We start from the raw sequence: 15,701 nt of genomic DNA, 5'->3' as shown, positions 1-15,701 counted from the left end.
ATCAAATTGCCAACATCCGCTGGATCATCAAAAAAGCAAGAGAGTTCCAGAAAAACATCTTTACTGACTACGCCAAAACCTTTAACAGTGTGGATCACAATAAACTGTGGAAAATTCTGAAAGAGATGGGAATACAAGACCACTTGAGAAATCTGTATGCAGGTCAAGAAGCAACAGTCAGAATTGGACATGGAACAACACACTGGTTCCAAATAGGAAAAGGAGTACATCAAGGCTGTATATTGTCACTCTGCTTATTTAACTTATATGCAGAGTACATCATGAGAAATGCTGGGCTGGATGAAGCACAAGCTGGAATCAAGATTGCCAGGAGAAATATCAATAACCTCAGATATGCAGATGATACCACCCTTATAGCAGAAAGCGAAGAAGAACAAAAGACCCTCTTGATGAAAGTGAAAGAGGAGGGTGAAAAAGTTGGCTTAAAACTCAACATTCAGAAAACTAAGATTATGGCATCTGGTCCCATCACACATGGCAAATAGATGGGGAAACAAAGGAAACAGTGAGAGATTTTATTGTTTTGGGCTCCAAAATCACTGCAGCTGGTGACTGCAGCCATGAAATTAAAAGAAGCTTACTCCTTGGAAGAAAAGCTATGACCAACCTAGACAGCATATTAAAAGGCAGAGACATTACTTTACCAACAAAGGTCTGTCTAGTCAAAGGTATGATTTTACCAGTAGTCATGTATGGATGTGAGAGTTGGACTACAAAGAAAGCTGAGTGCCAAAGTATTGATGCTTTTGAACTGTGATGTTGAAGACTCTTGAGAGTCCCTTGGACTGCAAGGAGACCCAACCAGTCAATCCTAAAGAAAATCAGTCCTGAATATTCATTGGAAGAATTGATGCTGAAGCTGAAACTCCAATACTTTGGTCACCTGATCAGAAGAAGCAACTCATTGGAAAAGACCCTGATGCTGGGAAAGATTGAAGGCAGGAGAAGGGGATGACAGGGGATGAGATGGTTAGATGGCATCACTGGCGCAATGGATATGAGTTTGAGCAAGCTCCAGGAGTTGGTGATGAACAGGAAAGCCTGGTGTGCTGCAGTCCATGGGGTCACAAAGAGTTGCACGTGACTGAGGGACTGAACTCACTCATTCCCGTTCTTAGGGTATTTTTTTTTCATTATTTTTAATGAAGTATCATTGACATATAATTACATTAATTACATTAGTATCAGGTGTAAAACATAATGTATTGATATTTGCATATATTACAAAATGATCATCTCAGTATCATGTCTTTGTTTTATCTGTAATTATGTCTCCTTTTTCATTACTCCTCTGTTTGTATCTTTTCTTGTTGAAGTATAGCTGATTTGTGGTATTTTGTCAGTTTCTGGTATACAGCAAAGTGATTTGATTATAAATTTACATATATGGATTTCCCAGGTGGCTCACTGGTAAAGAACCCACCTGCCAATGCAGAATATGTAGGTTCTATTTCTAGGTCAGGAAGATCCCCTGGAGAAGGAAATGGCAATCTACTCCAATATTCTTGCTTGGGAAATCCCATGGTCAAAGGAGCCTGGTGGGGTGTAAGCCATGGGGTCGAAAAGAGTCAGAGTCAGACATGACTTAGCCACTAAACAACAACAAATATATATGTATATTCTTTGTATCAATTCTTTTCCATTATAGTTTATTACAATGTGGTTTCCTGGATTATGCAGTAAATCCTTGTTGTTAGTTTTATACATGGTATTATGTATTTGTTAATTTCATACTCCTAATTTATCCCTTCTTCTTTCCTGTTTAATAACCATAAGTTTGTTTTCTATGGCTGTGAGTCTATTTCTGTTTTGTAAATAAGTTTGTTTGCATTTTTTATATTCCACATATATATGATATCATGTTTGTCTTTGTCTGACTTACTTAGTATGATAATCTCCAGATCCATTCATGTTGCTGCAAATGGCATTGTTTCATTCTTTTTAATGACTGAGTACATCATATACATACCACATCATATTTATCCATTCATCTGTTGAAGGACATTTAGGTTGTCTCCGTTTCTTGACCATTGTAAATAGTGCTGTTATGAATATTGGGGTGCATGTGTCTTTTTTCATTAAAATTTTCATTTTTCTAGATATATGCCCAGGAGTGAAACTGCTGGATCATATGTTGTTATTATTGTTCAGTCGCTCAGTCGTGTCTGCTTCTTTGCAATCCCATGGACTGCAATACACCAGGCTTCCCTGACTCTCACCATCTCCCAGAGGATCATGTTAGCTCTACTTTTAGTTTTTTAAGGTAACTGCATGCTGTTTTCCACAGTGGCTGGACCGATTTACATTCCTACCAATAGTATAGAAAGGTTCTCTTTTATCCACACCCTTTCCAGCATTTATTATTTGCAGGATTTTTTGCATCTTCTCTTTTTAAAAATTTTAATTGTAGTGAAAGACATGTAACATAAAATTTATGTTAACCATCTTTCCATATACAGTTAAGTATATTCAAATTGTTTTACAACAAATATGTACAACTGTTTTCATCCTGCAAATCTGAAACTCTATAGCCATTAAACAATAGCTCCATGTTTCCCCCTCCCCTATGCCTTGGCAGCCACCACTGCATTTTCTGTTTCTATGACTTTGACAACTTTAGAGACCTTATATAAGTGGAATCACATAGTAATTTTTTTTCTGACTGGCTTATTTCATTTTGCATAATGCCCTCCCGGTTCATCCACATATGACAGGGTTTTCTTCTTTTTTAAAGCCTAAATAATATTGCAGTGTGTTGCTATACCATACTTTATTTATCCATCCATCCATCAATGGACATATCTATTGCTTTGACCTGTTGGTTATTGAGAAAAATGCTGCAATAAACACAGGTGTGCAAATATCTCTTCAAGATCCTGCTTTCATTTCATTGTTGCCCATCCGTGCCTTTATTCCACCAGCCCACTCAGGTATCTGCATGTGGGTTTGTTTGCATGCCCAATAACATCATTTCCTCAATGAAAATCCCCATGTGGGTAGCTGCAGTGTGGGGAAGGGACCCTGGATTTCAAGCCCAAAGTTTTGCATCCACAGCTCAGTTTCACAACTTACTAACAGAAGGGTCTCGAAACAACTTTTCTGAGTTTTAATTTTCCGTACACGGAGTCAAATATGCCTATCAATATGTTGGGAGGATTAAATAAGATAATTGTGTAAACCATCTATTATGTTACTTGAGTAATAACTGGTGGACAATTAATATTTGGTAGCTTCTCTGTTGTTTTACTTTCAAAGTCTTGATCTTGAGTCCTGAAAGACTTACTAAGTTTAAACGATTTTATGTTTTGATTCCTTTGTAGATGAAGGTGCATTGCTGATTATTTTGTGTGCTATCATTTTTTGTTGCTTTGGTTATAAGGAATCAGCCAGTTTCCAAGCCATCAACCTGCGTATCATCTTCTAAACAAAGAAAATGAATCAACGCTCTCTTCTAAATTGGACTGCTAAATTTCCCCACTTTCCCTCAGCTTGCTAAGTTTTCTTGGAGCTATATATGTGTAATTGCACATGCATTTTCCTGACAGATTAAACATTCAGGCCAATAAAGAAGCAAGACACAGATCCATTTTACAGTTCACTTATTTTTGTTGTTGTTAGTCAACTTGATTGCTGAAAGGAAGCAGGAAAATTTCAAAAGGCAGACTTATTAAATGAACTAAGAATAATTTAATTCAAATAACATAAATGCCAATTATCTCAGTGTAAACCCCATGCTGCTAAGGTCAGAAGATCTTAGCTTCTGGACTAACCTACTAACTAAGACTCAGTAGGGTTTTGGGATCAGAGGCTTAGATTTTGTTAAATCCACTGTAGGTATCCAAGTAACTCATGCACAGAACTCTGAATGAAGACACAAGTACAGTATTAGGAAGCACTATAAAGTCATGGCTTCAATCTGTTTGATTAATTCTTATACAATTATCTACACTATTTATTAAGAATTAATCGGATTAGTTGGATGTTTTTAAGGAGTTTCTATATCTTAAAAAGTGCCCTTAACACTTTTTCTGAAGGGCAAAACAACCTTTCAAAGTTATCAAAACAGCAAGACCAACATCTAGTGGTGAAATAAGTATACTGCAGGATGAATTTAGACCATTTAATGTTAGCAGTATTTCCAACTCTTCCAGAAAGAGGTATCTGCTTTAAAAAAAAACGGGATGCCTAGAGTTACCCCAAAAGACTGTCAAAAATGGTTAAGAAGACTGTATAAGTGATTCAGACTTAAACACTTCATGAAGCAGTCTCCAGAGAACTGCAAAATGGGACAAAGATAGGAAACTTTTATGGGAAAAAGAATAAAGAACAAGAAATACAAAAATAGAAGTAGACAGCCTCCAATCAGAGGACTGCAAAATGGGACAAAGATCGGAAACTTTTATATGATAAAGTACAAAAAAAAAAAAAAGAGTAAAGTACAAGGAAGAGAAAAGTAAAAGGAGAAGGTATGGAACATATGTTGGCTGAGGCCACATGGTCAACCTTGATTAGGGTGAGAAGGAATAAGAAATAAGTGTGGAGCCCAGAGTTGGCGTGGTGTCTGGGAACTGGCTGACTGGCTTGACCAGTGTCTTTCTGGTCAAGTGGAGGAATGTTTACCAGGATGCAAAATTTACCTGACTTTTGGCTTGTTGTGTAGCACCGTGAGCAGGAGTGACTCAGTCTTGGCCCTAGAAATCTACTTCAACACGACTAAATCATTAGTGGTAGAATTTCAGGTAATTAACTGTTAAACAGAGGAAATCTTTGGGAAAAAGATGAGAGTGGTCTTTTGGTGCTATGCTATACAATAAAAGCAAATGACTAACCAACTTATTTTTAAGAGCTCTAAGCTGAAAGAAGCTGTGCCAGAATTTTAGAGAAATTTTATATCCACTGTAGAAGATGCAGCTTGAAAATCATTTATAATTTTTACTGATGTTCCTGGCACACAGTAGAATCATTACTGCTTTAAATAAATGTCTAATGTAAAAGTTAGCTTCTCATCAAGTAGGTTAACTACTTTATACATTATTTTTACAGCTAGATTGCCTCAGCAAATAAATCTGTTTCTCCTGAATCCATAAAGCTCATTAGGAGCACTTATGAAGCATACTCTTTATAATTTATGTCTCAGGATCATTATTATTTGGATGCATGAAGCTGCTTCACGGGAGTCATAGCAGGTTAAGCCTAAGACAATGACTCTGAGACCATTTGAAGAGCCCAGTCCTGCCCACATGTTCTCAGAGATCGCTGCCTACCTACTCACTCCTCTTTCACCCTGGATTTTTAGAATGCTTCTCCATGATGAGCTGCTTGAGGGCCCATTTGCTGTTGGCCAGAAATACAGACAAAAGCCATCAGGGCCAAACTTGCCACAATCCCAAGCCAGCTTCAGTAGCTGTAGGGTGTTACAACAACTCATTTTGGCTTCAGAACACAAATACATCTTCCAGTTGGCTAGCTCTGGCTGGTTTCCCATGACGACCACGGGTAAAATAGAAGCTGGTGAGAAGTTGCTGTATCACACAGGAAGCCTAGCCAGGTGTTTTGTGATGATCTAGAGGGGTGGGATGAGGTGAGGGGGGGAGGTGATATGTGTATAATTATGGCTGATTTGTGCTGTCGTATGGCAGAAACCATCATCACATTGTAAAGCAATTTTCCTCCAATTAAAAAATAAATTAAAAAAAGACAAATGTATCTCTCTGTCCCTTCTTCCCAGGAACTGACTGGGAGGCCCATTAAGCACATTCAGTGGTTCTGGGTTCGGGTCCTGACGGTTTCTGACTCAGGCACAGTGTGGAGGCTGGCTTGCCTCCATTGCCCCATCTCAAAGTGCCCTTCTCCCCTGGAGCAACGAACAGTTTCAACTTCACAGAAATGAAACTGTGACAGTCTTTTATAAATAGTGCTGGGTAAGGTTTGTGTCCTCAGTTGTGTCTGACTCTTCGAGACCCCACGGACTGTAGCCCACCAGGCTCTTCTCTCCATGGGATTTCCCAGGCAAGAACACTGGAGTGGGTTGCCATTCCCTCCTCCAGGGGAGTTTTCCAGACCCAAGGGTAGAACTCTCATCTCCTGCATTGCACAAAGATTCTTTACTGACTGAACCACCAGGTAAGGTTTAAGGGTGGCTGTTTAGTAAGTTCTCTTTGGCTTCATCACATTTGCTTTGTTCAGCCTCCACATCAAGAAAGAAAGGGTGAGGGCATTGTAAATAAATGGCTCTTTTCATTAGGTTATGTTATTCACTGGCTTGCTGTCTGTTGCTTCGATGACTCACCCAAACTGAGCTTTGTGCTCTGACTTCAGCCATTGTATGACTTTTCATCCCCTCTCTAATAATGTTCTGTATCTGGATTTTGATGCTAAAATTAACACCGGGATTCAGGACAATCCAATAGAAGAACCAATGGCTCCATACCTGAATACAAATCATTTAAGAGAGAACAGTCTCCCTTGGTCCTTGATTTCCTGAATCACATTCAAGAATCCAAAGTTCCCTCTGCCTCCGTCCACACACTCACTGTGCGGAGGGCAGATTTGATATTGTCATCAGCCCCTGATCAGCCTGATCCTTGGCTCTTCAGTGCCTGCTCGATTCCTTTCATGACCTGCACCAAACTTGCCCTTGTCTTGCCCATAATGTGCCCTTTCTTTCCACTACTTTTTTACCCACCCTTCAAGGTTGAGTTCAAATGTCTACTTGTTTATCTCCTCTGAACTGCAGTAACTCAGATCTCACATCTTTCTATTTCATCTTCGAATATTTCCTTATTCACCTCATTCTCCTTTCATGTAGCTATTTGCTTGGGAGGTTCTACAGTTTATCTTTGTCACTTCTGAACTCCCGAGTCTGGTTCTTGTGCGTGCATGCTAAGTCGCTTCAGTCGGGTCCAACACTCTGAGACTCCATCGATGGTAGCCCACCAGGCTCCTCTGTCCGTGGGATTCTCCAGGCAAGAATACTGGAGTGGGTTGCCCTTCCCTCCTTCAGGGAATCTTCCCAACTCAGGGATCAAACCTGTGTCTGGAGAGTTCTTTACAACTAGCGCCACCTGGGAAGACCCTGGTGCTTACTAGGAGTTAAACAAATGTTGCTTCAATGAGCAAACACCTTTTAGAAAGTGCAGTGGTCCAGTGACTTTAATTTGGGGAGCCTCTTCCTTGGCATATGTCCACGTTGAAGGCTTGGCTGCACTATGAATGTAAAACAGAGGGCTCCATCCTCATTTCTGGAGAAAGTGGGATGTCTCATTCTCCCATATCCTTGGCAGATGAATCCCTCCCTCCCTTCCCTGTCTGAGTGAAACACAGCAATAAGAGCTAAGTTGAAAATATATTGCAGAGACAGTCCATGACTGGCGTAAATTAAAGTGTTGGGATGTGAAAGATACCACAGTGCACACGGACAGCACACCTTGTGCCCATGAACTCAGCAGTAGGCTGATGAGAGCGGGGGACGCAGTGGGAGTGGCGTAGACTGTCTTTCTCTTTGTCCAGAGAAAGTGCCCTGTGATGAAGGTCTGGGGGACAGGACCAGCACCTACTCACAGCCTCACTTGGTTCTGTGAGACTGGCCATTTGAGGATTATGACGTGTTTTGTGTGGTCTGGCATAATGAAGGGCTTCAATTTCATCCTCTAATAATGGCCTCCACAGACTGTGCTCTCATGATGCACCCAGGACTGGGCTGAGCTGTGAAATAGGCCCTGCGGTTACCAGCATTTGTGGCTTTCCTGGCGGCTCGATGGTAAAGAACCTGTTTGCCAATGCAGGAGCCTCGGGTTCGATCCCTGGGTTGGGAAGATCCCCTGGAGAAAAAAACAGCAACCCACTCCAGTATTCTTGCCTGGGAAATCCCATGGACAGAGGAGCCTGGCAGGCTATACTCCGTGGGGCCTCAAAGAGTCAGACACGACTACGTGACTAAACAACGACAACAACAAATGGATATTTGGGACAAAAAAAATAACTTGTCCCAGGGTCACAGCTGGTGAGCAGGAGGGTAGATCTTGTGATCAGGTCTGGCTGCTCCCAGAGCCCACGCTCCTAATCTGTGTGCTCCTCAGCCTCCCCCGAAGGAGCACCCAACGAAGGGTCAGAGCGCCTGCAATTCAACCTAAACTCCCTCTCTCATCTGCTATTGACTCTAGAAAACTCATTTCATTCCCTCCTCAGCTATACAATGTGATTTTCTCATGTGAAGCCCAAATGAGATCATGGTAAGTAAAGGTAATACTTGAAGAATAAATGAGCTGTAAAATATCAATCATCCTTTTACTTATTAAATGCCTGGTTGCCAGCCCCTGGGGCTTCCCTGGTAGCCCAGACAGGAAAGAATCCACTTGCATTGCAGGAAATCTGAGTTCAATCCCTGGGTCAGGAAGATCCCCTGGAGAAGGGTATGGCAACCCACTCCAGTATTCTTGCCTGGAGAATTCCATGGACAGAGGATGTTGTACTATACTACTGTACTTTTCAAGGTATTATTTTAAAGATTTAAAATGTTTTCTTTAAAAAAAATTAATTTAAAAAATAAATGTCTCATATAGATTAGCTACTGCAGCAGGCATTTGATATGAAGAATTTAGGTTCACAGTCCCTGTCCTGGAAGAGTTTTCAGTCTAAAGAAGGAGATAAACAGTCTGACGGTAGCTAGAATAGTAACTGCTATGCCAGCTAGAATAGTAACTGCTATGCCAGGGCTGGCACACAGGCAACTGGACCGTAAAATAAAAGGCAGCATCTTTAGGCCGATGGTGGGAAAGGAAGTGTCGGGGAGGACTTCCCCTCTGACGACAATCAGAGCCAACGCTCACCAAGAGTTTAGCTGTGTTCTCCTAAAGGCAAATGTTCTCATGAATTATTTCATCTCAGCAGCTGCCCTCCATTGAAGGTTCTCCACTTGTGCCCATTTAACAGATGGGATGCTTCCTGAGGTGAGGGTGCATGTTCGCGTTACAGGGGCAGGACATGGAGTCAAGTCTGTCTGATACGGAAGTCAGCATGCTAGTGGCCACACTACTGCAGCTCTGCCTTCCTCTGGAAGCCAGAAACAACCCGAGTCCTGACGGACCTGTACCCACTGGCCAGGTCAGTAACCAAGTGTATTTTGGATAGGAAGAACAGCATGAGCAGAAACTTAAAGATGACAGTTGGGAGAGTTTGAGGACCAGTTTGGCTGGAGCTTAAGATGCCCTTGGGAGAAGCAGCCAGAGGGGAGGAGTGGAGATTGAACGGTTGCCTGGTTCTGAAAGTTCTCATCCAGTCTTCTTTAAATCTATGAACCTTGACCTTGCTGATGGCCCGTGGAGAGTGTCCCAGTTTCTCAAAAAGGAATGAGATTTGATTCGATGACTCTAGTACTGTTGGTAGATAAGTCAGTAGACTGCTGAACAAAAATGCACTGGGTTTCCAGAACAGAGTTAGCAGGACTCCTGGTGTCTTTCTCTCCTTGAGTGCCTAAAAACATCAAAGCAGTCACGAGAACTAATTAAGGTGTCAGGAAAGATCCACTGGAGCCAAACACACCATTTGCAAAATTGCATGTAGAGTCATAAAACACTGGATCCATGAAGCATTAGTTTTGGGAAAGGAACTTTTGACACGTTTCTCCGTTAACGCACTTTTTCTTTTCTCCGACCCTCAATCTAGAGCTTTCTTTTGGTGAGACAGGGTGTGTATGTGTCTGTGGCGGGGGAGTGTGGTGTGCAGCATACTGGTGGGGAGGGAAGCCTGGGCTTGGAGGCAGCCAGGCTGGCTCAGAGTCGGCCTCTCCCACGTGCTCTTGCTGTGACCCAGACCAAGTTAGTTAACCATGGGAAGCCTTTGTTTCCAGGTCCATAATCAAAGCTAACTGTTCCGCTCCTTCAGAGCAGGTTTGGGGAGCCAGCAGCGCACAGATGCCCAGCACAGTGCCTCGCCTGTTGTTATAGCTTAGTCACTCCATAGTGCCCAACTCTTTTCGAACCCATGCACTGGAGCCCGCTAGACTCCTCCATCGATGGGATTTCCCAGGCAAGAATACTGGAGTGGGCTGCCATTTCCTTTGACAGGGGATCTTCCTGACCCAGGGATCTAACCCATGTCTCCTGCATTTCCTGCATTGCCATGTGCTTCTTTACCACTGAGCCACCAGAGAAGCAAGTTGTTAGGCCTCTATTAGTGACAAACATTATGATAATGAACCATGACGCCTCGGTTACCATCCAGATTCCCAACCCCACCAAACACATACTGACCGTGAAATACCCACTCCGTACAGAGGGAACCCCAAACTGGTGCCAGCTTCAAACCTACATCACAGGGCACTTCTCTGTGGAGAAGGGCAGGGACAGACTCTTGTCGATACCCCCACTCCCGGATGTAATCAGACTCACATAGGCTGAGTTCAGTGTCTGGAAAGTGTGCTGTTGATCTGCACAGAAGTTGCTTTTCATTGCACTAATCATTCTGTTTTTGCTGGTCATGGACGTAATTGCTCCAGTGTGTCTCAAATTCAACTCTTTTATTTTTTAAAATTTATTTATTGATATTTATCTTATTTATTTTAATAATTAAATCTATGTATTTTAATTGAAGGATAATTGCTTTACAATACTGTGTTGGTTTCTGCCAAACATCGACATGAATCAGCCATAGGCGAGCCTATGTCCCCTCTCTCGGACCTCCCTCCCAACTCCCTCCCCATCCCATCCCTCTAGGTTGTTTCAGAGCCCCTGGAGCCGGAGCCCAGTGTGAGTTCCCTGAGTCATAGAGCAAATTCCCACTGGCTATCTGTTTTATATATGGCAATGTATGTTTCCGTGTTACTCTCTCCCACCCTCTCCTTCCTCCCCCCTCCCCACCGTGTCCATAAGTCTGTTCTCTATGCCTGTGTCTCCACTGCTGCCCTCCAAATAGGTTCATCAGTACCGTCTCGCTAGATCCCACACATAAGCATTCGTATACAATATTTGTTTTTCTCTTTCTAACTTACTTCACTCTGTATAATAGGCTCTAGGTTCATCCACTTTTCAGGTTCAATCCTTACAGCTCTTATTTTGAGCCAACCGTGATGATGATTGGAGGAGAGTGGGGAGCAGGAATCAGTCCTCAAGGCCATGGGAGAATGACAACCAAGTGTAATTTTGAATCATTGTTTTTTTTTCAATATATGTGCAGCTAAGGATTTCAACTGAACACATATCCTACAAGTGACTCCAGAAATGAATCACTGGATATTACACATTCTGTTCAGCATTCACTCAGCATCCAACAACATCGACCATGTGCCTGGGTCGCTGAAAAACAGATATTAATAAGATATTGAGGACTTCCCTTATGGTCCAGTGGTTAAGAATCTGCCTGTCACTGCAGGGGGACATGAGTTCAATCCCTGGTCAGGGAAGATTCCACTTGCCACAGAGCAACCAAGCCCATGGGCCACAACTACTGAGCCCATGTGCCTAGAATTGGTGCTCTACAATGAGAAAAACCACCACAATGAGAAGCCCACACATTGTAACTAGTGAGTAGACCCCACTCACCACAACCAGAGAAACCCCATGCGCAGCAACAGAGACTCATTGCAGCCAAAAATAAATAAACAAATGAATAGAATTATATATAAAAAAGATACTGACAGAGTCAGTTTGGGCTGCTATAATGGAATATCATAGACTCCGTGGCTTAAACATTTATGTTACAGTTTATTTGCACTTCAGGAGGCTGAGAAGTCCACGATCAAGGTGCCAACAGATGTCTGTTGTCTGGAAAGAGCCCACGTCCTGGTCTTCTTGCTGTGTCCTTACATGACAGGGAGAGAGAGAGAGAGAGAGAGAGAGAGAGGGCTTATCTCTTTCATGTCTCTTCTTATTAGGACACTAATCCCATAGGTGGCACAGGGGTAAAGAATCCACCCACCAGTGCAGGAGATGTAAAAGATGCGGGTTCAATCCCTGGGTCGGGAAGATCCCCTGGAGGGGGGATGGCAACCCACTCCAGTCTTCATGCCTGGAGAATCCCATGGACAGAGGAGCCTGGCGGGCTACAGTCCACGGGGTTGCAAAGAGTCAGACATGGCTGAGTGACTGAGCACACACCCACTCAAGGGGGCCTCTCCCTTATGACCTAATTACCTCTCAAAGGCCCACCTCCAAATGTCACCCCAATAGGAATTAGTGTTAGGAGAGGACATAAACAATCCACAGCAGATATCCACGTCACCCACCAGCAACTTTATCTGTAGAGCTTATAGTATGTAAATAACTTATCTTAAGGAAACTGTGAATACTATAGGAGAGAGAGAACCAAGTTAAAGGAGTTCACAAGGCTGAGAAAGATTATTTCTGGTTGAGGACTCCAAAAAATATCCCCAAAGAACCAATATTTATATTAGGTTTTGAAAGAAAGAGGGCTTCCGTGACTCAAGTGGTAAAGAAAGCACTGCCAATGCGGGGGACCTGGGTTCAATCCCTGGTCCAGGAACCCTGGAAAAGGAAATGGCAACCTACTCTAGTATTCTTGCCTGGGAAATCCCATGGACAGTGGAGCCTGGTGGTCACAAAGAGTCAGACTTGACTGAGCAACTAATGGAGTTACTATCTCCAGAGTAGATACAAAAGTTACTTCTGAGAAAAATTGGAAATCTCTGTTATTTGCTTAGATTTTGCCTCTTCTGGCTGGATTTCTGTCATGTGGCTTCTTGCTCACAGTGGAACGAGTCTTATAGTGTGTCTGGGATCAAGATATCACGTGCCCTCTAATTACCTAAGTATCAGTTTCCTTGCTGTGAGCCACAGATGCCAGAATAGAGATAATAAAGTCGCCAGGATTGCATTTGCAGTCAATTATTTTTAATGATATGATAGAAGTCAGGTCATCAGATTGAAATCCCTCTGTGTATGGTAGAAATGTCTTATAATGCATTCTGTGAGATCAGGGCAAAGTCTTCAAAAAGCTCACATTCTGTTCTAGCCAACTCTTTTTTTCTGCTAACAAAAAATGATACATGCCAACTTTAGAAGCTACCAAAAAATGTATACTGAAGAAAATATATTACGGTTTTCAAAAATCTTCACATAGTTAATTTTGATAGGTTTTCTTTAAATGTATGTATATTATAGTCAACTAAAGATATTTACATAGCCTATTTACATAGTTGGGTTTCCCTGATGTCTCAGATGGTAAAGAATCTGCCTGCAATGCAGGAGACCTGGGTTTGATCCCTGAGTCAGGAAGATCCTCTGGAGAAGGGAATGGCAATCCACTCTAGTATTCTAGCCTGGAGAATTTCATGGATAGAGGAGCCTAGCAGGCTACAGTCCATGAGTTGCAAAGAGTCAGACATCTCTGAGTAATTAACACTACCACTATTTACATAGTTAGCAAGTCTATAGTATCCATGTATGATGTTTTCACTTAACTTCATATCAGAAGTCTTAAAAAGGAGTTTATTTAGTACTTGAACTCTATAAAGAAGATAGCATTGAAGTGGATTGCAGAGGTTCTCCTATGGACACTTGGGTAACACAGTACTAAACTCATTTTACCCCGCTACCACAGGAAAGTAATAAGTCCAGATACATCACTGACAGGCCAAGAAACTGGCTTCCAGAACAAGTGATGGATCACCACTGTCTCAGCACAGCTGGAAATATCTTCTGAGCCTAAAAATAATGGGCCACGTTAGCTAATGTGGAACAGTTATTTGGCTAAATTAAACTTCAGCTACTATCAAGAGACTCATTCCCAAATGGGATTCTTTTTTTTAAGTAATAATAGTAGTGCCTTATTAATTATTTATAAAATAATTATGGTTGAGCCCCTGCAGTTTCCATCTATCCAAATGGCACCAAAGCTGAGGTGAAGGAAGGAGATAGATAGGTATATACTCCCATTTTTTAAAAAATCAAAGATGGTATTTTTAGAGGTTGAGAGTGTGTCTCAGTAAAGGGTATAATCTAAGATTTTTATAATGTTTGTATGGGTGTGTTTTGTAGAGGTGATGTTTCATCACATGTATGACGTTCTATGATGTTACAAGCTTTTCTTTAAATTCATAAAGTATACTTAGGGCAAATGAAGCTGAAGACAGGAACATCTGATCACATCCAATCACAGGATGCTACTAGTTACAATTTCAGTGACAGCAGACAGCCAGTTTTGTGTGCTGTAGCTGAAATTCCCATTTACTTTCTCTCAGCGGAGACTCAGGACAAAGAAAATATACAACCTCCTCCTGACAAACCCACTGAATGAAGAGTTCATCAAGTCTTTTGTCCAGAAAACTCAGTAGTAAAATTCTGGGACAATGTATGCTCCACTGAGGCATAATACCAACAACAGCAAGAAAAAAAGAAAGCACACAGCCAGCTCTCTGACCTAGGAATAAGGCCCAGGTCAGTAGCTGGAATAGGTGTCACACACATACACATGCCTAATAATAACTAAATGAATGGCCATGATGTGCCTTCCAGTCTTAAATTCACAAAGGATGAGAGGTGATGGGTAAGTGAGGAGGCAGATGTGGGGTGGCTTCAGGGTCAAATATGCCTAGTATAGAAAATCCAAAACAATTTTGCACAAGTAAAATTCTTAGAAAATCACCAAAGAAAATTGCTGTTAATATCTTCGCATATTCTGGTTCATACTTTTCAAAACATTCATGCATGTTTATGTGACACTTTACCTAAATTGGGATTATGTTTATTGTAATATTAAATCTTATTTTTTTAACTGAATATTGTATATTTTTAAAGCATACTTTCAAGTAGTTAAATATTCATGACTCATTTGAAAAGTTTCTTAAATTTCTTTCACATGTTGTGAATTATAATATGTTTAATTTATCTCATCTTGTTGAACATGAGACTAGATTTCCAGTTTCTTATTAATATTAATAATATGGCAAAAAAATATCTCTACACATACATTTTTGTCCCTTCTTATACTGTTTCCTTATAATATGTCCCTATACCTTATTTTGTTCAGAGTAGATGAACAGTTTTCAAGCCTACACTCCCTCCTCCAGAGTATGGTAACATCTAATTCTCAAAATCTTCATTAATATTGAACATAATCATTATTTAAATCTTTCAGGTTAGGCAAGTGAAAAATTCGGGAGATGGATGACGATGAGAGTTGCACAACAAGGTGAATGTCCTTAGTGCCACTGAACTATTCAGTTAAATATGGTTAAAATAATATGTTTTATAGTATTTGACTTTCACCACAATAAAAAAAAAATCTTAAGCAACCAGATGAAATTTGACATCAATAAATCTAACATCTTGAAAAAAATATTAATAAATTTCATTATTTAATAGGCAGATACATATGGTCACTGCTTTGACTTGTCCTTGCCTGATTAAATAGGTAGCTAAACCGTTGTTTTTCATTTTGTTCTGTTTTTTTTTTTGTTCTGGAAACTGTACATTTATGTCCACTCCTTTCCCTTTTGGATTGTTAGTTTATGTCTTATAAATTTCTAACTAAATGCTTTTATTATATTTGTGGCAAATAACTAACTGGTAAGTAGACTAACATTTTCCCTTTGCAATTCTCTTTATGGTTTTTACATGCAGGAAGTTCTGCCTCACGCTAAGATAAGATACATCTTTGTGATTACCTATCAAAAGTATACATGTGCACACACACTGCGTCAATCCAGTGAGTCCAACCCTTTTGTA

This window comes from Odocoileus virginianus, chromosome 31 (genome assembly GCF_023699985.2).
Source record: "Odocoileus virginianus isolate 20LAN1187 ecotype Illinois chromosome 31, Ovbor_1.2, whole genome shotgun sequence".
NCBI lineage: Eukaryota > Metazoa > Chordata > Mammalia > Artiodactyla > Cervidae > Odocoileus > Odocoileus virginianus.
This window is presented reverse-complemented; position numbering follows the sequence as displayed.